Below are 23,095 nucleotides of genomic sequence, written 5' to 3'. Positions count from 1 at the left end.
AAATTCAGTAAAGTCTTTTTTTTGTTTGTTCAGCATAAACAATCGATTTGCAGTGAGGACATTTTTCTACATTTCATACAGTGTGCGGGGTGGTCACTTAGAGGGTAAGACTGACGTTCACCTTGTATTAAAATGGACATTACAAAATGTAAGCATTCATAAACATGTATACTTCAGATAAATACATTAACACCACCACTGACTGATGACAAATAACATACACCATAAATGGATGTTCTTGTGTTTACATACATCAGTAAGGACTTGTGCACCACTGCTTGTCCACGATCTCTAAGTTCTCTTGAACTTAATTTTAGTTGCCGCAACAAAAGAATTCTTAAGATATAAATTCCAGAGATGAATAAAGTATATCTCATATCATATCATCTCGTCTTATGAGTAAATATGAATTTTTTCACTCATCTGAACAAAAGTAAAGATTTGTTTGCCTGTGCATCTACCATCATCTTTTCTGTTTTTGCATCTTTTAGCTCAGAGTTTTGGCTTTGTTGCTCTCTACTTAAATGGTTTACAGTAAGTCATTCTCACTGCTCTCGTTTAATGCCAGACTAATCCACGGCACTGACTGAAAACTAACTATTATGTACTCAGCAACAAAAGAGTGTTAGAGAATAGCCAATTCATGTTGGGAGATTTGGCAGCTAAATTTAGAGGACATCTTCTTCAGGGACTATGCTAAAAATGGGAACATAGCTAATGGGAGACTCAGCGAACAGTCTGTAAGATTGATTGAATAAATGCTAAAGTTGACTTAATTGGCTGTTGTTTTCTAATGTTTGTCATAACTACTCTGAAGGTGGATCACATATCTCTCTTTTTTTAGAAGATCCAAAGCTGCAAAAAAAATAAAATCAGTTCACAGCTACAAAGAGGCCTTCATCCGAAACAAACTTGTTAATGCAAGAGAGACAGGCATTCGTTGCTACTTGTCCCTTGATTTTATATCATCTACTGCCTGATCTGTGTTATTGCAAACTCAGCATGTTCTATGTTTGCCCAATGTCTTGATAGATAATACTCTGTGTTGATACTACAATAATCATCTTCTCTTTTTAACAGAATTATTGTTGTCAATTGCAGATTGTAGATCCAAAAGTCAGCAGTAAGGCCCCTAATGTATTCCAGTCAGAGTTTATTGGCATTTCCTCACTCCAGGCACAAAAGTAAAGGAGAATATGCTTTAGAATTTGTGGTGCATGAACTTTGGAACTGAATCCCTTTGGACTGAAGATCTGTGGGAACATTTGAAAGGTAAATGTCTATACATCTTTTCCAATTCAGAATTCTGTTTATTTCTTTTTTGTAATGTTTTAATTTTGCATTTTACTCAGAAAAAATAATTATTGCTTTATTAATAAATGCTGGGTTATCCCATACAATATTCATTTTTAGGTAAAAAAAAAAATACTGGAAATAATTTGTGATTAAGAATTATAATTCTAATTTGAAGACAAATTCAGCATAGAATTAATCTAAAGTGTGAGCCATGATATTTTGGGTAATTTCTGCCTCATCAGTGTCTGTTTCCAAGTCCAAGTCTGACAGGCCTTACTAGTTTTTGTGGAAGCAGGTGTTATTTAAAACACAGGCACAGGTAACTTTTAATGTGTCAGTTTGGACATCTGTGCCGGGTTGTTTGTAACTGCAAAAAATGTAAAATATGTACAGGAGATGTGCTGGGTGTTTTTTATTTGTTTAGTTGGTGTTGTTTTGTTTTTTCTTTCCCAATTTAGAAAACTTACATGTAATGTGAGAGCTGCAGAGGAAGGACAGAAAATAGAGCAGAAGACAGAAGAGGTCACCCCAACCAGAAAAAACAAAGAAAATAAGAGGGATAAAGGGGAAATATTTTTAGCAGTACCATTTAAAAAGGCAGTGACCAACACAGTTGAATCCAACCTCAGAACAAATAGGCTTGTGCATTGCTGTGAATGTGGATCAGAAGATGGGCAGAGGGATAATTGGTAAATTGTGAATAATAATGTGAGGATGTCATTACTGTAGACTTTGAAAGAGAAAAACAATGAATCACAACGCTCTCGTCAGCTCTGTCGTAGTATGTAACAGCAATGCTGCACACTAAGCATTGGTGGTTACATGGACGTACTGAAGCATAATGAATTATTAGAGACAAGGATGTGTGTAAGTCACAGAAATAACAACTGATTTAAAACAAGAACAGAATTGAACACAGAATGGGGAACAAAAGAATGAATACTCAGTTTAAATGCTGTTGAGATTGGAAAAACATGGTTCCATGCTGAGACCGATGACAATGCACAGTCACACGCAGAGCAGATGTTGTTGAATCTGGGTTACGATGTAGGCGTCTGGTCTCGTTGTAACATGTAGCTGAACGATGCACAACTCATCCAAGAGTGCACAAAACCCCCATGTGCATATGTATTTATGTGACTTGAACACATCGGCACCTGCTGCCAATTATCTCTAACTTTCCACCATCTGAGAGAAGATCATACTTGAAGCCACTCAGCTTCTAGGTAATAACAGTCTCCATTTGGGTGATTGAGTAGTTAAATAGGATACTTTGCGTCTTTTTTCCCTTCCTGCTAGGTACTTAGAATGGCATTTGATGAATGTGTGAGAGGTTCCAGATGTACCACAATGTGCTCCTTCAGGGGGAGCTTGTTGTCCGACATCACTTCCCAACCATTCAGTTTCTGTCATTTCAGTGCATCGCTTTGGAAATTTACAATGCTTGGCACCACACAGTATCACAGAGCCCCACAGCTGGGCATTTCGCATTTTATAGTTATTAGTAAATAGATGTAATTGAGAATGATATGTACTTTTTAAAAATTTATTTCAGTGATAATTTTTTTCTTTTCTTCCATCATGTTTTTAAGAAAAATGAAGAAAGCACTCTGGTTTAAATTCTTGCTATTTGGCTCACAACATTTTTTTTCCTTGTCATTTTACATACTGTGTTTACTTTAATTTGCATCTTAGCTGTTGTACAGATGTGCATATCCATTTGGGGATGCATTTGTTATTGTTTTGTACAGTTTTCAGTTGCTCTGATAATTAAAGTCACTCTTTTGTAATTCTTACATCATAAACTGAGACAGTCCTCCTATATAAAGAAAATCCCACGGGCACGCTGCTTATTACACAGCGGGAATTAGGTTATGTAGCTATGGAACCACAAAGTTCCATTAGAGAGGAGATCTGGGTGGCTGAATTGGTTTACAAAACACATGGCCTGGGGCTTCTTCGACTCTTACAAACTGAAAGTCAACATCTTTGTAAGATTGTTCCTTAATTATTGTAGCCATGCCATGATAGCCAGTGTTGTTGCCAACAATCTTGTGTAAGAAATCCATCTACATGTTCTTTTTAAAAACATTTTTGTGAAATAAAACACCTCTAAATAGCTGGCACTTTCTTGGAAACATTATACTGATAATGTATTTTTACTGTATGAATCTGTATTAAAATTGGGGGGTTGCAGGCCAAGATTTAACCTTGACTATAACCTTGAAGAGATGCAATTGTTTAATATAAAACTCTATATACTCTCTATATAAAAACATATAGAGCTCTCTCATGCTCTCTTTATACTAAGCCTACAGATCAGAAATCATATGCTGAAAGCTTTCATTCAGTCTCTCTCAAGAAAAATAAGTGAATTCATCAGACTAAAAAGGATTTGTAATAACCCTGGACATTATAAAAGTAAATAAGAAGTCTTGCACAAATAAAAAAAAAAAGAAATTATCAAGGTAAATGCCTTTTATATGTATAAAATACATTAATATTAAATGCAGAAATGTATACCTGCAAAGTACACAATATACACACATCTATTTACTACATTCACCCCAAAATTCAGAACATTAAGGTAATAATTTTAAAATTATTGAAAAAAGGTAATATAACTCTACAGAAAACATTCGAAGAACAAAGTCCATGCTTACAGCTTCCACAGGAATTAACAGGGTAAGTAGCAGCCAGGTACTCCTAATCAAATTTACTTAATTAGATGATCATCAGCAAGTGTGACCACCTTAGATTCTTCCGAGGTCATTTAACCCCAGAACTACATCTTAGACTAAGATGTGAATGAATGCCAAAATTCATTACTTGTGAGAGAATTATGAAGTCATCGTGATCGTCGAAAGTGATGGTTCTGCAAGCTACTGAATCACTTAGTCTTTCACAAGACTGCAGAGAATTGTATGGATTTTGTTCTTTTTAACTGTATTAAAATATATCTCAGTGAAACATACTATTCAAGCATCCTCAAACAGAAAAGCTCAGTTAAAAGAAACAACATATCAAGACACTTTCATGCAAAACATCCTATTTTTGTAAAGGCATATAAGTGGCTGAGTTCAGCTAAGGAGGGGGTAAAGAGGGCGAAGTCAGATCAGATTTGAGTTTTATAGTGGTTCCCAGTTTTCTTCTATATTTTATCTGTATGGTTTTAAAAATTTAATTCATATTTTACATAATTTATACTTTATTCGTACTCCAAAGCTGTTGTTGAATGACAAATTATAGAATGATGAGATTTAGTTTTACACAGTGTTGGGGAGTAAAGAAATATATGGAATACGTATTTGAAATACAGAATATGAGTAACTGTATTGTGTAACAGTTACCGTTTAAATAGGTGATAATTAGAATACAGTTACTTTTTTGAAACAAATGGATTACATGGCGGTCTTTTTGTGTTTCATATGTTAGGCTAACCCCTCTCGAATTTTGGTAATTCCACGAATTGCCGGAAACCCAAACAAAACGCGCAATAAGAGGCTCTAATGTTAGTATCCTGTTAATATTGGTGGTGTCAGTTAAACAATGGACCCGGAGTCAGCACAACAGAGCCAGCAGTGCATGGGCAGGAATGCATTTTTTACTTGGAAATTCCGACACCACTCCACATTTAAAGAAGAAAGGGATGGGCGAAATCTGACCGTGCAATGCAAACTCTGTTTGCCAGCAACCAAGCTGCTCTCAGCATCAAAAGACTCCACCTCCAACCTAAAGAAACATCTGGAAGTAAGTTCTTTTTAAAAAAACTAAATTAGCCTGCTGCAACTACCTTGTTTTAGTTGTGGTAGCTGCCTGGGTTATGTGCCACTTCAGTATCTTTGATGTAATATTGCTGTGTGAGTTATTACTATTAATGAAGGCTGCATTACAACCAGCTAGCTGCAAATAACCATGTGCAGTTCTGAAAGCAGACAGAAAGAAAACATTTTACTGATACAGAAATAGTTTTCTATACAAGATCACTGCAAAAAGTGCAGCCTTACCTAATGTCCACCCTACTGTTACTCATTTTATATTAAGATTTAAAAATCTAGTTGGTATTGCTTTCAGAACTGCACATGATTATTTGCAGCTAGCAGGTTTTAATGCTATCCATCAAGTCTAACAGTTTGCGGTCTATGAACTAACCTCAGCTAACACGAGCTAATAGTAATAACTCACACACCAACAGTACATTCATGTAGTCGTAAGAAGCATGATAATATATCAAGTAATCCAAAGTATTCACAATACGTCACTCACATTGAGTAACTTAACAAAATACGTTACAAACGACACAATTCTGTAATCTGTAGTGGTATACATTTTAAAATTAACCTCCCCAACACTGGTTTTACAATGACAACTTCCCTGATCTAAACCTCAGCCACGATCTGTTACTCGACTTCTGTGCAAATCACAGTTTGGTCATATCGAACGGCCAAGTCCGAACATAGCGGTGTTCATAAGTGCATGTGGCACCAGGACACCCATTGTCAGATTTGCTGCCATATGTGCTGGACACTTGGGTGAAGGAAAGGGTTGAGCTGTCAACAGATGAGCACCTGGTGGTGAGTTGGATAAGGTGGAAGGGGAGGCTGGTGGACACATCTAGTGCACCTAAATATATAGTGATGGTACATTCTGCCGAATGTTGACTGGCTGACAAGTGTGCAGGAATAGAGAAGGGACAGCGGAGTTCACTGGAAACAGGATAAATCGCGAAAACATCAGAAACAGTGTGAAACGCAGAGACAGTGGCTTCAGATGACATTGTTTTTAACACTCTGCTTAAGTGCAGCAATCTCTCCTGCAGCCCTTCACCCTCATCACCTCTGCTCCTCCAGTTTGAAACCAGTTTGGCTGCTGTGTGATATTTTTTTTATTACAAAATAACAAAATAATTAGAAAACATTTTGATATTTTTTATGTTATGTTGTGTTAGCCCTGTGACCAACTGGCAACCTTTTCAGGGTGTATTCGTCTTACCACCCTGTGGCAGCTGGGACTGGCTCCTGCCCTCCCATGACCCTGCAGAAGAAGATGGATGGATGGATGAATCCTGTTGGATAACTAGCAATATTTTAATTATGGAAAATTTCTGTAGTCATCTCTGAAAAATTATATTAAATTGAATCGACTGTAATTTTTAATGATGCAAGCCTGTAATTTCACAGGAAATTAACATTTATTGTTCAAGGTCATTAAATTTGTGAAGACATTAAGAACAAATCTATGGGTCATTCTATCATAAAGCAGCAATTTTTTTAGAAGATTTTCTGCTGGACCATATTTGATATGCCTGAAAATATTATGGTACAGAGCTCGAACACATGTAATGGTTGCTGTGAAATTTGAGCTTTATATATCAAATTCTTTTCCATATATATTTTAAATGGTTCATTCACCTGCTTTCAGACCTTTTTTTCTTGCACACTGAAATATTTTTGAACATAAATATCTCAAAAATTATTAACGATGCATTAAAAACTGTCTGCGTATTGGCCAGTAAAATATGAAAAGAAATAAATAAGCGGTCCTACTAAGTCAGATATTGGAAAAGAAGCTAATAAAAACCCTCTATATTGCAAAACACAACTAATGACAATTTTTTAATTGCTATATAATTTGTATGGTATGTACTTTCTATGCATATATTATATTTACTTTACACTTGATAGTACTGTAGAAATAAGACATTTAGAATACTTTTTAAAGTAGTCACAAAAATGAAGAAAATGCTATTGTCACTCAATTTTCATGCTGAATTGAGTAAATATAGCAAGAAAATGAAATGAGGACAGACCAGTCATTTATGAAGCTAAAATTTCATAACAATCATCATGTAGGTTTGCACTTTTTTTTAGACAAATCAATGGTAGTCGAGCAAAAAATATTCTCAAAAGTTGATAAGAGAAGATAGCACAACCAAGGTCTTGAAAACTAAAAAAATATGCATGTTTATAATTAGAGAAGTATCTGGAAACTCTTTGTGCAATCCAACACCATAGTTGAAAGAAAATAGCATTTTATTCATTTTTGTGACTTAAATTTCATATTTAAAAGTTTTCTAAACGCTTTGTTTTGCATGTTGTCAAACTCCAATATATATCATTCAGAAATTGTGACTATTTGTCTTTTGCAATGTTAAATTTTTATTTTAGTGTCTGCTCAAATACGGGATTTTCCTTAAGTACTGGACTTTTTTTTTCATATTCAGCTAGCTAGCACTCTGAAATTTTTTAATGTATCTATACCAAATTACAGATCCTGATTCATTTTGATACTAGGAAGGGATATTAAACTTAATAGTTTTTGATATATTCATGATATTCAGCTTCTTGAATTCTCTAAACACTAAAGAAAGATCCCTTGTTGTTTCCTTAATTACCTTCTTTAGCAGTGGAGACACTGGACAGTCCTTTATATAAAAAAGAAATAATTCCATCCCATGATTATTAGTGATGAATTATCTGACAGTTCAAGAAAATGAACTGTGTCACAAATAATTTATATAGTAATTATAACTGCATATACAATATCATACCATAACTTAGGTATGAAATTCATAAGTTTTGAATTTTCAATAAAAACCCAGAGGTGAACTATGAACATTTTTGTCGAGATGTTGTCTTGAGTGACACGTCCTCTCTTGCACCTTATTATATTGTTTTCTCTAGATCTACGCAGACAGTAAAACTTCTATAGGGATCTGGAAATTCATTTAATCTAAATATAACAGGAACTTATAGATTCCTATGCATTCTTTTACTCCAGATAATGAGCTATATTTATTCATCCACTCCACAGTTCACTTTCCATGACTTATGTCCTTTGCTGTTTCACCAGCCATTAGAATTATCATAATTAATTAATTTATACATTGAGAGAGCTGGGAAGGTCAGTGACTGCTGGTCAAGCAATAAAGTTATTCTTTATTAGTGTTAATGAATCTTTAACTTCTTCAAGTATTATTAATGCTCAGGAAATCTTTTTTATTTTTGTAGAAAAATGTAAGTCCTTTATTCTTCCATATGCAGCAGATTTGCCACCTGCGAATCTGGTAATCAGTGATTTGAATAGTCTATTCTGCTGTGCTTTGATGAGAAAACATAGTGAAATGCTGATAGCTGCTGTGCCATTAAGCTGCAGTTGCTACACCACAGAGAGAGCGAGAAACAGAGAGAAATGAAAAAAGATGTTGTTGTAAATAGTAAATTTGGATTTAATCCCGCTCCATCCACACACACACATTTCCATACTAGCCGCCTCGAGCAGAGGCTCTTTTCTGCATTGTTTGCTGAGTATTAAATAAATGAGTGCACCAAAGTAGTAACCACTGGTAGTTGTGATGGAGAGATTAGTACACTCCAGGTGCATCGCTGGCTAATTCTGTTAGACGAAACTGCTCACACAGTTCAATCTGGTTTAACTATCATGGAAACAGAAGACAAGACATTGTACACTTACAGTGCTTAAGCAATAATTAAACCTAACTTGAAGCTGATTTTGTTTGATACAAAAAGAGAAATTACCATTAAACAAAACTGGTTTTCCTCAGAAACAGTCAAAACTGGCAGAAAATGCAATCACCTGTATTGCAAACGATGAGTTTGTCACTCCCCCACAACAAAATATTTTTCTTTCCGCACTGGCTGATTGAAAGACAAACAATCAAGTACAATTCTTGCCGCACAACTTGTTCCTTTTATTAGGATGGAGAGAAAAGAGTTTCTGGAGAAAGCCCTGGTTCTAGTCCAAACAACAAAGTTTGTTGATGTTATTTCACAGCCAACTAAGAAAGCTATGATATCACTTGTGTTCAAGGTTATTTTTTAACTGTTGTCTAGCAGGTTAGAAGCAAGATGGAAAAAAAGAAGCAAGATGGAGGTATGTGATTGGTATTTGTCTGTTTTTTTGTTTGTCAGCAAGATTAAAAAAAGTTGAATTTCTTGAAACAGGGTGCTTAAGGTGGAGCATGGACAAAGGAAAGGCCTATTAAACTTCAGTTTATGCTTTAGTTTATTTTCTTATGTCACGTATGTAATACCCTTGGCCTGGATAAAATATGTAATATAGTCAGAGCTTCTTCTTCTTTGATCCCTGGCTGGCGTTAGGCCTGGATCAACTCCTAAGACCATACGCTGCTGTGAGTGCCAATGGTTGTCGAATTTCCTTCACAACTCGTTTCCATGCATGACGATCGTTGGCGATTGTCCTGGCCTAGTCGAGATTTATTCTGTGATTTCCGATGTCATCTTTGACCTGTTTTAGCCATGTTCTCTCCGGTGCCATTCGTTGGATTCTCCACCGTCTAGGTCGTTTACGCCAGAGGAGTTAAAATAAAATTTTAAATTATTCAGAGCTAATATAAGTGTGAGGTTCTGAGCATGTACAAATTTGCACACACACACACACAAAAAAAACAAACAAACAGTGATGCATCTCACTGGAAAAAAGATGATTAAAGATTAAAACAAGGGCAAATTTTGACTGGTAATCCAATAGTTTCAGTAGTTACAATCCAATACCTGCTAACCTACTGTCACCAAATGATAAATATGGGAGAGCAATTACTTACAATTTGTTCTAACAATGTTAGGGAGTATTGAGTGAAGTAGCCTGGTCTGCAGCAATGACGTCATTGCCAGTCACTTACTTTAATGTGTTTTATTTTGTTAGTGGGCCTTTATAAGCTGATGCAAATAAATGCTGGCAATACTGTTTATTGTGACAAGCCTGGCCTGCTGTGTTCTTTGTCCTCTCTGTCATAAACCTAAACACATACTATGACTCTCTTTTATATAAATCCTTTCTAGAAGTACCATAAAAAAATCAAACATTTCCACATGATCAGGAAAGAAACTTTGTATCCCAAAAAATTGTTAAGAATTTATTTTAGTGGCTTATTTAAGAGTGGAAACTATAAAAGTTTGTTTGAGGCTGAGTGTTGTTGTTTCTGAGGTTAGTCTCTTTATAAATTTTCTTCATACTCTAGTGTTGCAGGGGTTAGTGTTTTTTTCTTTTTTATAATCATGCGTTCTATGTTGTCTTGCATTAATGTAGTATTTTATCTTGATCAACACAACTCTGGAGTGGCAAGTAACATAAAAGAACTTACATCCTCTGAAAGTGAGGCTGCTCTTGTTCAGCCTTTGGATGGTAGCTATTAAAGTTTCATGTGATTCTAATGAAACTGCAGTATGCGTGGTATTCCAGCCCAGAGCATATAAAGTTTTACTTAATATCTGAGCTGAGACTCCAGTCAGAACTTATTTCACTGCTTATATAAACAGAAGAACCAGATAACTAAAAGAAATATACAATATATCTTTCATAGGCGATACGGACAAGACTGAGCTTCAGCTCCTGCAGGGGGAAGGAGGTCAACTGTAAAACATGTCCACTCTGTAACACTTTCAGAAAATCAAAATGAAAGACACCAAGATATGGTGAATTCTAAAATTCAAGTCTTTATTTTGGCTAAGATTACATGTTAGCATGCAATGAGGTAAAGGAAACAAGGTATTCACAAGCATAAGCTCTAAAAACAGGCTAAGTGATTAAAATAAAATACCCCACAATCCAAATAATCTACAAGACAAAGAGCCTAGTGTGGGAGATGGTATCACTGTATTTAATTTTGTGTAGTTTTCAGTTTACTGTTTAGTGTTAGACCTGGTCACCCATCAGAAAAAAAGTTGTTACATTTGAAATAGCAAAATTTTCCACAATAAGGTAGAAGAGTGAAAAAAAAATACACAGACAGTGGACAGTTTTCAATGTTTTTAACACACTTTGCTATGAAAACGTTTTTTGTCTGTTATGATTTTTATGTTCTCCACAGCAGCATTAAAGCTGTGGGGCCAATAAGAGCTGCTGTTTGGCATACTGCTCCCTGGTGAATATGCAATTCACAAATATAACATGTAGACAACAGTATGCAAAGTTTCACTTAGGCTCTAAGACCAACCATGTTAGTGCCTCCAGAAGTGTTTAGAGATTACGTCTGTAACAAGTGCCACCCAATCTATTTGGTTAGCTGGAAATGTGCAATATTAATGGCAAATGAAGTCGAGGTGAATTTTCATTTTCTTCCAAAGTGTAAATGTAATTTAGTTACTCCAAATGCATACTTTTCTTTAAAGAGTAAAAAAAAAAACCCTTACATTCTTTAAACTTATGGTTTAATCGTATTATTATTATTTAATTATTATTATTTTCTATCGTATATGCTGTTATAGTTGTTGATTCTCTTGTTTAATGTGTAAGTTTTCTCTGTAAGCTAACAGCTTCTTCTTTAGACTGTTTTAAATGCTGAGTTTCAGACAGTTTTCTCCTCTTGGCTCTGTCTGGCTGTGTCAGTGTGAGTGGATATCCGTAACAAGATCATGTCGGGCACAGAGCTCAGGCTCTGAGGAGCAGAAACCCAGCTACCTGCTGTTAAAACTTACTGTTTATGAGAGTCAGCCAATCAGAAGAAAACTGGCTTGATGGTAGAGAGGAGGGGGCTAAACGGTAAATAAAGAACATTCTGAACTGTCACTTGTGCAAGGCTCCTGTAGTGGAGTGCTAGAGCAAAAATAAGGAGTTGGAACTGAGCATAATAGTACACCATGTAAGTCTTTAAAAAGGCTTTTTGCAGCATTATAATCCTTCTGTATACAATGGTCATTTAATTTTTAAAAAGAATCCAATACAGCAGAATCAGAGATAGGAATGAATTTTAAATTCCATGTATTCTGTATCGCTATGTCAACTTAGATCTAGGTTAACTACATCATCCATGACGCTACAAGTCATTTGATGATTTGTGTGTGCGCTATGCTTATACTGGTGAATGTCAACATCAGCCATTAGCTTCAAACAGAGATGAGGAGTGGGGTGCAGAGCTCTTTTAAACTCACTTAACTCTAAAACAATCATTCTAGTCTGCAGTTTCTTCCCATATTGATTCAAATAACTTAACCTAAAGAATTTATAATCTTACTTAAAAATAGATTCCCAAAAATATGTAACTGACAATGATGAGTAAAATTGTTGAAGTTACCCTCCATACCAAAGGATAGTAGTTAAGTGTGTTGCATACTTAACAACTAACTACAGAATCAGCTGGAACAATATAATTTTTAGTAGTTCTTTAAAAAACACAACTTCTTTAAACTTCTTGCTATGAAGCAACAGAGTTAACCACTGTGCTGCTCATCTGTCACGTATATACTGCTATAATGAGCCAGCTTATCTTCAAGCTATTCTTGATAGCAAAAAGCTTAGCCTTTAGACTGCACTAAATCAGATAGCTTTTTTTTCTATTCTACTCTTCACTCAAGTCAGAAATGTAATAGGGCAAGAATGTTGTTTCTTATTTTTCTTCTCAATATGAGTCTTTGCTGCAGCACATACGTTGCGTTGGAGATACAGAGCAGGCTTTGTTAGAAAAAATAGCCATAGATAAAGGTTTCTCCCTCCTTGCTAGGGTTGCTACCCAGGCACACATGCATTCAGCAAGTTGGGATTTCCACAACCTCTTACCACTTCTACCACTAGACCCCTACAACAAGATCTAAAGTCTTCAGTCTGTTTGGTGTTCAAACACTGGCCCTGTAACACAGGACAAGCATATAGGTCAAATCTCTATTAGCATACAGGACAGTGAAGAATACTGCTTCTTAAAATCTCCAGCCCTTGGTCATGCACTTAGTTCAGTATGGATGTTGTATTCTGTGGTCCTCCACTGCTGGAGTATTGCCTGCTCTATAGGTTGCCTCTATAGGACCCTTTGGTTGTTCGTTTCAGTTGTGGTCCCAAAGTGACGAAACAAGCTAGAGTCAAACAGAGTTAACTTACAAAGTCACCTTGTCACTAGAACTTAATGTTCTTTCTAAGGCAGAGGCAAAAAAGTGAGAAGTGAACTCTATCAACAAATGACTCAGTAGAGCTGCAGCTTTGTTGCTCACGAATTTGATGACAGTTTCATCTCGAATGTTAACATATTCTTAGGATATATGTACAGGTTTTGGCATAAAGCTACAATATTATGTTTATAAAAACAAGTCAACATTTATCCCCGTATTTATTTTAGATATTTTGTATTTGCAAAAAAGTGGCACAATGCAGAAGTGTTATGAATATATCTCATTGTTTAAAAACCTTTATTCCGAGGTGCCATTGTCCTCCTGCCATGCCTATTGGCACTGACTTCTGAGCTGTAATTATCTTTCTGCATCAGCCATGTCATTTATTGGATAAGGCAAAGTCAGTCCAACTCTGATTCTAATGTGACCCACTGCTCCCATAGATTCTCCACTGCAGACCCGAGCAAAGTGACAATGCTGTCACAGCTGAGCTCATCAGCTTTATATTCCTGCTGAAGAATGACTGACAGACTCACACTCATACATAAACATAAACACACTGAACCCTATACTAATTCCTAGCCACATTTCTGGAAGGCCTGTCTACTGGTCAGCTTAGGTGAGTGATGAGACTTAAACATTATTAGAAATAAAACATATAATAGGAGAAAAGAACTCCATACCCTCACACTGACTATGTGACCTCCATAACAGTACAAGATTACTTTTTCAGCAAACTAATGATTTATAGTAATTTACGCTATTCTAAGGGGAGAACATAGATTTCCTTCAGTTCATCAATTTATTTATGATATCATGCTCATTAAATGACATTTTACAAGAACTCACTGTGTGAGGAAACAACAAAACAACTGAAGCTGCAATATAATAGGCAGTCCAATGTTGAAATAGTCCATTAACCCTAAAATTATAATGTGAAACATCGGGGAGCAATGTCCCCTTTTTTTCCCCTTCCTCTAAAGTCTTTCTTCCACAACTTTCTCATAAGGACTCATTAAAAAGAACACATACAGATGCTGAGGTTCATAGACACACACACACACACACACACACACACACACGCATACAGTGTGGCTCTTCCTGACAGCAAACTGCCCTGTCACACTTTGTCTGCATGGGATGACAAGTCTTGCTGCGGTGCAGTTTATCACACAGTCACTAAAGCTGACACTGGAGCAGGATTGTATAGACCATCACACAGCCAGCCAATGCTACACACACACACACACACACACACACACAAATGCACACATCCGGGCGTTGTACAGCAATACAGAGAGGACCATAGTAGAAATTCATATCAAGTCATATTTTTATGCAAATGAAGATAAAATGTGGAAACAAAAATGTCAGCAGCATCACATGAAGGGGTGGGGAAGGTCTGTAGTAAAAGCAGCTGGTTTCTGTTTTATTTCAGACGATGGGAATCAGTTTAAAGGTAATGATTTTTTGCTGTCACATTTCAAAATGGAGATGGTCTTGTTCTGTTTTGGTTGCATTAAGGTTGATTGAGTAAATCTGTAATTATTGACCAACATAGAACACATGAGGCAGGAGGCAGGTATCTTTAAACTGACTGGTACTATAATTGGAGGATTCTGCTGGTTAATGGGTGGGAAAATGACATGAAGCTGCTGACTTAGTACTAGTTACTACTGTAAGTGTTTCTGGAACAGCATTATTCTTTAATTTCCTGAGAGCACCAGATATTAGAATGTCTGCTGTGTGATCACCTTTATTTTCATTTTTTCTAAACCCAACTCCTAAAAAAAACAAACACACACCATAATCCCCTCTGCGCTAAACTTTACAGTAATTTGTCTCTCTAAGGAAGGTGTCTCCACTGCTCTCGAGTAGAGATGGCACGATACCACTTTTTTATGTCCGATACCGATATCATAAATTTGGATATCTGCCGATACCGATATGAATCCGATATAGTGTGTTTTTTAATCAATAAAACTGTTTTTTTTAATATCTTGCTGCATTTTGTATAAGCTCATACTCACGTTTAAATAAACAACAACACTAAAGCTATTCTGTTATACCTGTATGTAGAAAATACACTGCACCCAAAATATTTCATAGTTCAGCAACACTGATCAATCTAAGAAACTTAAACCTGCTCCATCCTCCCTATTCTGGTATTTTAAAGAGTACTTAGCAGAAATATTAAGCAACCTAACTAATAGGGTTGCAAACTCCCAGCAAAAAAAATTAGGGAACCACCCCCCACCCTCCACCTCATGATGCTTAATCGACGTAATCAACTTTAATTTGATGCAGGGTGAAAAAAAATGCACAGAAATCAGTTATTTTTCAAGAATAATTAAATAGATTCAACATCTTTCTTCAACAGAATTGCAGAATTCACAGATGGTATCTTCCCAAAGGAAAAAGTACTATAGCTTACTAGGGTATTTAGACTTAAGAGTTACTATATACAGTAATGGACTTCTATACATTTTACATCAGATTAAAACTTTGGGTGTAAGATTCGGATAATTATTTATTAAAAGCTAGACATTTGAAATGAGAATAAGAAAGAAAAGTATGTCTTTGTGCCCCCTTTTCCCTGTTCATGCCCTATCGGCCCCCCTGGCTAAACTTTGCTAGATCCGCCCCTGCACAGTTACCAGCCGTCAGCTACGTAGAAAAAGATCCTGGTGTAGAAAGTAATATTAAATAAATTCTAACAACAGCTTATCAAGCTTAAACGTGCTGCTGTTGTTCAGCCGCTGGTTTCCTCTTTCTGGTGCAAAGTGGGCCAAAAACAAAGAAGAGAGACGGACTCGTGACAGAAAAGCCGATCAGCTGATCATTAAGCAGTTTCACGATTGAAGTAGCGGCAGGAGAGAGAGAGAGAAGAGGCAGTCGCTCCATATATCGGTTGTTAAGCTTAACGTGGGAACGCTTTACAAACATTCAGAGATGAACTTACACACTTGCTTTACTTCTCTCTGGGATAACTTCCTCGGAGATGAAATGCTGGTTTGGTAGCGAGGCTACAAATACACACAGCCGCTCTATCACCTGACTCATACTGCTCGAACGTGCTACGGTTATGAGCCGAGTTACGCCGTGTCGCAAGTTTTGTGAGGTGCTTTTTTGATATCTAATGGATCGGATTACATTTTTTATTTCCCTCCGATATCCGATCCATTACGTCAGTATCGGACCGATACCGATACGTAATATCGGATCGGTCCATCTCTACTCTCGAGTCCAGTGATCATGTGTTTTACACCACTGCATCAAACGCTTTGCATTCTGTTGATGACGGAAACCCATTCCATGAAGTTTTGTATGCACTGTTCTTGAGGTAAACTGTGGGTTGCATGAAGTTTAAGTTTGTAGCGAGCGACTCTGCAAAAAGTTGGCGATCTCTGCACACTATGTACTCCAGCATCCACTGATTGCTCTGTGATTTTATGTGGCCTACCACATGGCTTATTGTTCCTAATTGTTTACACTTTGCAATAATGCCATTAACAGTCAAAGGAGTTTGCAAAGAAAAGCGTCTGGACTTCTTTGAGTTGCTTGAAGACGTTTCACCTCTCATCCGAGAAGCTTCTTCAGTTCTAAGGTCAAATGGCCGAGAGTCCCAGATTTAAACCCAGTGGGAGTATCCCCCCAAGGAGGGACAAAGGACCCCCTGGTGATCCTCTAATCACATGCGCCAAGGTGTGAAAGCGGGTGTGGGACCTAATCAGCCAGGGTTTCGGGTGAGCTCATTGTGAAACCTGGCCCCACCCTATCATGTGATTTCCTGAGGTCAGATGGCCCAGGATGTGAGTGGGCGTTAAGGCGTCTGGGGAGGGAACTCAAAACTGGATTATAGATGGCAGACAGTTGGTGTCGTAAACCACCACCTCTGTTCAAAGATGGTCGCTCACAGTGGACATAGATGGCCTCTTTCACTCCTCTTTCAAACCATCTGTCCTCTCTGTCCAATATGTGAACATTGGCATCCTCGAAAGAGTGACCTTTATCCTTAAGATGCAGGTGGACTGCTGAGTCTTGTCCTGTGGAGGTGGCTCTTCTCTGTTGTGCCATGCGCTTGTGAAGTGGCTGTTTGGTCTCTCCAATGTAGAGGTCTGGGCATTCCTCGCTGCACTGTACAGCATACACCACGTTGTTCAGTCTGTGTTTTGGAGTTTTGTCTTTCGGGTGAACCAGTTTGTGTCTGAGTGTGTTGCTGGGTCTGAAGTACACTGGGATGTCGTGCTTGGAGAAAACTCTCCTGAGTTTCTCTGATACACCGGCTACATAGGGGATGACAATGTTGTTGCGTCTGTCTTTCTTATCCTCCCTCGCTGGTGTCTGATCTTCTTTTCTGTGCCTCTTTGCTGACTTTATGAACGCCCAGTTAGGATAACCGCATGTTTTCAGTGCTTCCTTTACATGTGTGTGTTCCTTCTTTTTCCTTCAGGCTTAGAGGGAACAAGTTCTGCCCGGTGGTGTAGGGTCCTAATTACTCCAAGTTTGTGTTCCAGAGGGTGATGGGAGTCAAAGAGGAGGTACTGGTCCGTGTGTGTGGGCTTCCGGTAAACTTCAATGTTGAGGTTGCCATTCTCTTCAATGTGCACAGCGCAGTCCAGGAAAGGCAAACAGTCGTCCTTTGTGTCTTCCCTGGTGAACTTGATGTTTTTATCCACGGCGTTAATGTGCGCAGTGAAGGATTCCACTTCTTGTGTCTTGATTTTGACCCAGGTGTCGTCTACATATCTGTACCAGTGGCTGGGTACTCTCCCTTTAAAAGAGCCAAGAGCCTTTCTTTCCACTTCCTCCATGTAAAGGTTGGCTACAATAGGTGACACAGGGGAGCCCATGGCACAGCCATGTTTTTGTCTGTAGAAGCCTTCGTTGTATTTGAAGTATGTTGTGGTAAGGCAGAGGTCTAACAGTGTGCAGATCTGATCGGGTGTGAAGTTGGTCCTGTCTTCCAAGGAGCTGTCTTCTTGTAGTCGTTTTCTGACAGTCTCCACTGCCTCCGTGGTGGGTATGCAAGTGAAGAGAGAGACTACATCAAAGGACACCATGGTTTCATCTGGATCCAGGGTAAGTTTCTGGACCTTGTCGGTGAAGTCGGTGGAGTTCTTGATGTGGTGTGGGGTGTTACCCACGAGAGGGGCCAGGATGGTAGCAAGGTGTTTCGCAATGTTATAAGTGGCTGAGTTTATGCTACTGACTATGGGTCTGAGTGGGACCCATAGTCAGTAGCTTTCACACCTTGGCGCATGTGATTAGAGGATCACCAGGGGGTCCTTTGTCCCTCCTTGGGGGGATACTCCCACTGGGTTTAAATCTGGGACTCTCGGCCATTTGACCTTAGAACTGAAGAAGCTTCTCGGATGAGAGGTGAAACGTCTTCAAGCAACTCAAAGAAGTCCAGACGCTTTTCTTTGCAAACTCCTTTGACTACGATGACCTGGATGACTGAGAACCTTCACAGACAATGCCATTAACAGTTGACTGTGGAATATTCAATGGCGAAGAAATTTCATGACCGGACTTGTTGCACCGGTGACATCCTATCACAGTACGATGCTAGAATCCACTGAGCTCCAGAGAGTAATTCCGTATCATTGAAATGCAGCTAGATGCTGCTCATTTTACATTTTCCCTCATTTCTTCACTTTTTTCCAACACGCTTGCATTTAAATCTGGTTCCCTCATCTCTCTGTGTACCTGGCCTGTATCACTACACTTGCTGTCTTGGGAACATCTGCTCCTCCTTCCTTCTTTCACATAATGGTATGATCCCAGTCTGTCTTTGCATGTGATGAATGGTTAATGCATGTATGGTTATGTATGGTTTAACATTTATATAGTGCATGTTCATAATTTGAACATGTGTTTTGAATAAAATGTGTGGGGATTTTTTTGTATGTGTTTGGAAGGATCTTACCATTGCCCCTTGAACTTACTTATAAGCGTAGGCGAACAGTTTGCGCGTATGTGTGGGTAGTGGTCCTATTTGGAACAGAGGGAATAACCTTTCATTTCTTTATTTTTGCCCTTTGTCTTTCCTCTTGCCTGGGGTTTAATCCAGAATCCCAGATGGTTAGCTTATCTGTTATGACCATTTCACAACGCTATCAGGTTTTGTTCTGTCAGTAGAATTTTAAACTGCAGCAGTATACATCTGTCATGCCATTCGTGTTTTCAAGTTGTAAGCTCAAACTAAAGGTTTCCTTAAGTACACTGCAGCAGAACTGCCATGAATTATCTGGACTGTATAACTGTAAATGAATCCCAGTGTCTGATTTATGACATTAAGCTGAGCTGGCTCTTTTATATGGATGAAATGTATATGTAAAATTTTCCCAAATCTGGCATGTAAATGCACTCTCACATTCCTTTTTTCTTTGTGTTCTTTCACAAACAAATGCCTTTTGACCTATGGAGAAGATCAATGAAAAACACAGAATTCAATTCACTGCGCATTTGATGCCTAACATTTCCCTTTCTCTCTGTCTCCTGGCCATCCGGGAGGATGCATGAACTCTTTCTGTTGTAGGCTTGATGCCTAAACTCTGTTTTTTAATCTATCTCCAATACCCACTGCACTGTGGATGCAGTGCTCTGGATGGAGAATATCACAATGATATTATTCATATGAAGCCAGGTTTAGGTAATCCTCCCAATGCTTAGACCAAACCATAAAAAGGACGATGAATTATTGAAGAGCATCAGAGAAATAGGAAACCTTTCTCTGAATAGGATCAACCTTTTGGGAATGCTTCAAAGAGCATTCAATAGTCTGTAAAAAAAAAAAAAAAAAAAAGAGAGAGAGCCCTTTCCCTGCTTTATCCCTGTCAAAAAGCTCTGCCCTGGCTCTGTGAGTGAGAGAGGCAGAGCGACAGAGGGAGGGGGAAAAACTGAAAGCTCACCTATTGTTCACCCTTTATTTGCATGAAATTGTTTACCACCTTTTCAAGCTGTTCTCCCTTTTTTCCTGTCCCTGTCCCCTACTGCTCCCCTACTGCTTTTTCTTGCTTTTTGATTTTGTTTCTGTCTGTGCTCATTTTAGCAGACAAAGATAGTTGTGACTGAAGCACGCTTTGAAGGACAATTAGCTCCACTGGCATGGACTGTACCAAGCCCATGCACAATTTAGGCTTAAAATGAGTGAACATGTACTTGAGTCTTCACAGTGGAGTGACATATACTGTAAAGATTGGAAAATCTGGATACCATATTTGGTATTCATCTTTTTTTTTTTTTTTTTTTTTTTTTTTACCAAAAATATCAACAAAACAAATTCATAAGAGTCCAACAGTGCAAAGTCAGAGTAAAAAGTGTAAAGTATTCAGTGGAAGGTCAGGGACGCGGGGCGTAATATGTTGCCTTAAGCTCTTAGCTCTGGTGAGCACAAACTTGGAGCAGGGTGAAATCTGTGCCAGCTACCCAAAGCAAGAGCCAAGTTTACTTTGCTATCAATAGCCAAGACATCTTCCAGCAATATCTTACCACTGCTAAAATTAGATGATCATAAAACCTGAACTCACTGAATTGATACCATGAAGAATGTCCTAATCAGGTGTGTTTATTTGCACTTAAAGGAAAAAAGCTGATAATATTGGGCCTTTTATTTCTATCAACAAATTCCATTAAAAGACCAAAACTAATACTCTATATATCCCTCTAACATATATTGTATCTATACAATACTCTGTATTACTATACAAGCCTCTTTGCTCTTTGCTACACTTCTTAACCATAAGAGAATAATTTAACATTTTGGGAAAGCATTAAAACATGTGCAGAGATAAATGGAAATACACCATATAAAGGAAAGAAGAGATTTACTATTCAAGCTAGCGGGTATTGCTTGGTGGATCAAAACCTGATGGTACTTTTCTGTAAAAAGGCATTCAATGTGTCATTTCTGACCAGCATCACTGGATGAAACACAGCCCCAAACCATGACAGAGACTCTACTGTATTTTACATATGGCTCCAGACTCACTGTTGTACCTCTCCTGCCCTCTGTACACACTGACAATGACTTGAATTAAAAATAAAAAATTTGGATTCATCACTCCACAAGACCTGTTACCACTAATGTTCAGCCCAGTACTTGTGTAATCTGGCATACTTCAGCCTTTTCTCGCCAGCAAATGCAACAAATCCATTGAGATCATCACTGAAGAACATAGATCAAATGAAGGGCCTGATGAATCTCTTAGGTGCTGTCTCAGGTCTTTGCTTTTTAGTGCTTTTTAGGTATGCCACTTCATCGTTTGTCCGACACATGTCCAGTTTCCTCAAATTAAGAAATATAAGGATATGTTGCACAAAATGCGAGAAAACAAACTAGATATGCCAGGTTTTAGCTAATAGCTCTTTGAGAATCACCTTAATGGTGAAAAAATACTATTTTATGCCTGTCAAACATTAGGCATTTTTATAGATTCAACTAAAGAAAGGGGAACAAATTATGTGGTTTTGTTTTTTGACAAATTTATAGTAACAAAGTGCTTAAAGACATAATTTAATCCTGGTTCTTATTTGTCGACAGAACACTGGTTCATCCCTTGATATTGGTACATTTTTTATGCTTGAACACTTCATAGGTCAGTTCAAAGTGGTTTAGCAAACAACAAATACTGAAGACAATGTGAGGCCTATGAAGACTTTGACACCAATATCTAGACTAACATTGTGACAACTGGTCACTGTTCCAATATCCGGAAGAAGCAACTGCTATCATAGCTAGAGACTGACGTAGAACACAAATGCTGCGGCAAAGGGAAGCCAGGACGTGAGGTAAGGATGGATATATCATCATTCCTACCATCTGAGATTGGGTACCGAGCCCCAAGAAAAACTGGTGTGATGAAGGCATTGAGTGGGAGAGCAGTTGACCTGAAAGAGAGGATCATGGCTAAGCTGGAAACCTGGATGCTTCATGGCTGATTATCAAGACTATTTGAAGTACCCTTTGAAAGTCTAGAGAGCCAATAGCCTGCCTAAGCACCACACGGAAGCTCCTGTAGCAGCTAAGATGAACGGGCAGGCAGCAGAAGCCAGAGAAAGAAGATGAGCAAGAAGAAGATCCATCATGGAAGGACAGGAGATAGAAATGGCTGATATCAAAAAATGCTACCAATGCCTGGACAAAGCTGGACTGAAAGACTATCACAGAGGCACTAATCATGGCAGCACAAGAACAAGCTCTAATCACAAGATCCATAGAGGCAGGGGTCTACCACACCTGGGAAGACCCCAGTTGCAGGCTGTGCAAAGATGCCCCTGAGATGATTCATCACATAACATCGGGGTGCAATGTGGTAGCAGGCAGGGCATACATGGAACATCATAACCAAGTGGAAGGCATGGTGTACAGGAACATCTGTGCTGAGTATGGCCTGGAAGTAAACAAGGTCAAAATGGGATACTCCCCCTAGGGTGATTCAGAATAATAAACAGGTGATGGCTAACCAACCAAACAAAGTAGTGGTGCACAATGAGAGGAAGAGGGTGAGAGCAATAGATGTAGCTATACCGAATGATAGTAACATCAGGAAGATGAAGAAGGTGAAGGCAACAGTGGTCCCCATGGTAATGGGAAGACTCAGGACAGTAACACCCAAACTGGGTGAGTGGCTCCAGCAATTACAGTGGCTTGCAAAAGTATTCGGCCCCCTTGAAGTTTTCCACATTTTGTCACATTACAGCCACAAACATGAATCAATTTTTTTGGAATTCCACGTGAAAAACCAATACAAAGTGGTGTACACGTGAGAAGTGGAAAGGAAATCATACCTGATTCCAAACATTTTTTACAAATAAATAACTGAAAAGTGGGGTGTGCGTAATTATTCAGCCCCCTGAGTCAATACTTTGTAGAACCACCTTTTGCTGCAATTACAGCTGCCAGTCTTTTAGGGTATGTCTCTACTAGCTTTGCA

Source organism: Oreochromis aureus, linkage group 6 (genome assembly GCF_013358895.1).
Source record: "Oreochromis aureus strain Israel breed Guangdong linkage group 6, ZZ_aureus, whole genome shotgun sequence".
Taxonomy (NCBI): domain Eukaryota; kingdom Metazoa; phylum Chordata; class Actinopteri; order Cichliformes; family Cichlidae; genus Oreochromis; species Oreochromis aureus.
This window is presented reverse-complemented; position numbering follows the sequence as displayed.